At 32.8% G+C, this 2,444-nt stretch overlaps 1 long non-coding RNA gene across 1 annotated transcript; it reads left to right on the top strand.

Moving 5' to 3' along the window:
- The first annotated feature begins 467 nt into the window (after nt 1-467).
- Nucleotides 468-1,192, top strand: LOC108915501. The gene is made up of 3 exons (XR_001964727.1): nt 468-594; nt 662-778; nt 840-1,192. It is a non-coding gene; the product is annotated as an uncharacterized LOC108915501 (long non-coding RNA).
- Nucleotides 1,193-2,444: the final 1,252 nt, after the last annotated feature.

Here is a 2,444-nt window from a genome sequence, read left to right as displayed (position 1 = left end):
TCGCCCGAAGTTCTCGCCGAAGTGATGAAAAATGCCATAAAACGAGCCCGTATAGCAATCAATTGTGGCGGCGCCCATTTGGCCGATATCATCTTGTCGACTTGACCAATAAAATTCTAAAGGTTCAAATAAACATAATCAAAAAACAGAATCGAAGTTTTTCATTTAGAAAAAAAATGAGAGCCAAACAACATCGGATGACTTCTTTTGGCCCACCTTGTATTTCAAGCTTACACTGCAACCCATTAAGAATCAGAACACTCCTGAAAATTTTCTCAAACTTCAATTGGGGGCATAGAGCTTAACAATGAAGACACACAAACACACCATACCCTCACTTAACATAAATAACTTAATCTACGACTGCACAGAATAAAACCCCAGAAGCGAAGGCAAAGGTTACCGCCAAATCTCAAATCTAGTGCGCATGTCTTGCGCCGCCATTTTACAAGTTGTTTATTAATCAACCTCACTTTCCTTTCTTGTTTGTGTATGGTTTGGCGTTGCGTGTTTTGTAAAGTGGTTTGGTAGTGTTCTGCATTTTCAAAGACATTTTAGTGTTTAAAATTATTAAACTTGGTGTTATAGAAGAAGGTAATATTATTCAATCTTGTATCACATGTGTGCGTGTTCATTAATAAATTTTTTCAACTAATTCTAGGTTTTGCCCTTTAAATAGGATGGCTACAAAAGGAGTATAAGCATGTATTTGTCGTGGTTGCTTTTCTAAAACGGGGCAAGGAATAAGCTAATTTACCCTGCCAAAGGATCGCAGTAAGTACGTACATATATATTGTTTATGTTCATCAGAAAAAATTACATATTTTGTTACATTTTAGTGCGGAAATTTGGTTAAAAGCCTGCAATCGAACAGATCTGCTTACCAAAAATTTGCAGAATTATAGACTCGATTGCATTTCGATGAAAAGTATATTTCAAAAGAAGGAACACAAAAAACTTTGTTGGCTCAAGCACTACCCACAATTTTTCTGAGTTCAAAGCGATCTATTGCAGAAGAAAATAAATTAGAGGAAATGCCTTCTAAAAATTGTTTATTCGATTAAAAATATTTTATAGGATGAAATACACAAATAGGGATATCACATCAAATAAAAAATATAAAAACCGTAAATTTACCATTTTGTCGCATTTGTGATACTTAAGTTTTTTGGTTTATGTGTAAATTATTGTATAAATATATATATTTCATGAACTATATTTGTATTTTATTTTAGTTATCCTCCTGCTTATCCTGTTAAGAATTGAAAAATAAATTGCTTTCATTCATTTTAAAATTTATGATCAGCTTACGTTTTAACGAAAATTGTTTCGACAATTCAAACAATTAAAGTATGCTGACTTTACTATTTATAACAATCATTGCCTTATGAAATTTTTGCAATGCACAAATAATTAGACAAACATTTAAATGAAATATTGTCACAAAGAGTTTCATTTATCTTTTGCTTCTTAACAGTTGATAAATCGACTCCTGAATCTGCAAACAACGACGCAGATGATCTATGAAAACAATGTCCAGTATATTGTTAAGGATTTGGAAGACCCATGAACAATGCGATATTACATGGCATTTTCCCAAAAATATTAATGCCAACTGGCTGCTTGATGCATTTTCCATTTCTGTACCCCACAAAAATTCGAGTATGATCTGTGTTGCTTGGCCACATCGATATAAAGGGTGAATCACAAATGGTGAACAAAAAATGAAACCTCATATTCTTTGGTGAATATGAGGTTTTATTTTGGTCACCATTTGTAAATCACCCTGTATATCTTCGAACCATTTCCACCATTTTTATTCCTTCAATGTTTCCGTTTGTGATAAAAAATCTTGTGATATCTTTGTTTTCGTAAACGGAATAATAATATGAATGCATTGTTCTTCATCTTTAACATTTTGTAGGTGCAGATTTCTCAATTCAGTACACCTGCAAGCCCCACTAACAATGCAACTTTTATCATAAAATGAGTTCTATCGTCTGCTTCCAGCAAAAATTGATTTGTTTTCCTTTGTTAAAATCTTAGATTTTTTGTCCGAAATCCTACCGATTTTCTTTTTAGAATTAAATGGACGTTACTAATATCCTTATTTTTCTTCATTGATATACTCGTAAATGAACTTAGCATTGAATAATATACCCAAAGCGACGAAGGCTTGCTACGTTTTGAAAGATATTCGAAATATGCCAGAAGAACTTTTTCATTGATGCTATTCTTGATTCCTTTGTCTTTACGCTAATCTTGCAAGTTTTTCATAACTGTGCCCGTACGTCTATTTTGATTTTTCGGGAAGTAGGGTATTAAAAATGCTTTGCACAATGTCTTCGATATCCAGAGGGACACTCTCGGAATCAGAATATTAATATTCTTTTTCAACAAAACTGAACGTATGACACAAAATTGGACGCCAATAATGAAGTTAT

Source organism: Anoplophora glabripennis, unplaced genomic scaffold, assembly GCF_000390285.2.
Source record: "Anoplophora glabripennis isolate ALB-LARVAE unplaced genomic scaffold, Agla_2.0 scaffold1452, whole genome shotgun sequence".
Lineage (NCBI taxonomy): Eukaryota > Metazoa > Arthropoda > Insecta > Coleoptera > Cerambycidae > Anoplophora > Anoplophora glabripennis.
Note: the sequence above shows the minus strand (reverse complement) of the source record. Positions and strands in the feature narration are given on the sequence as shown.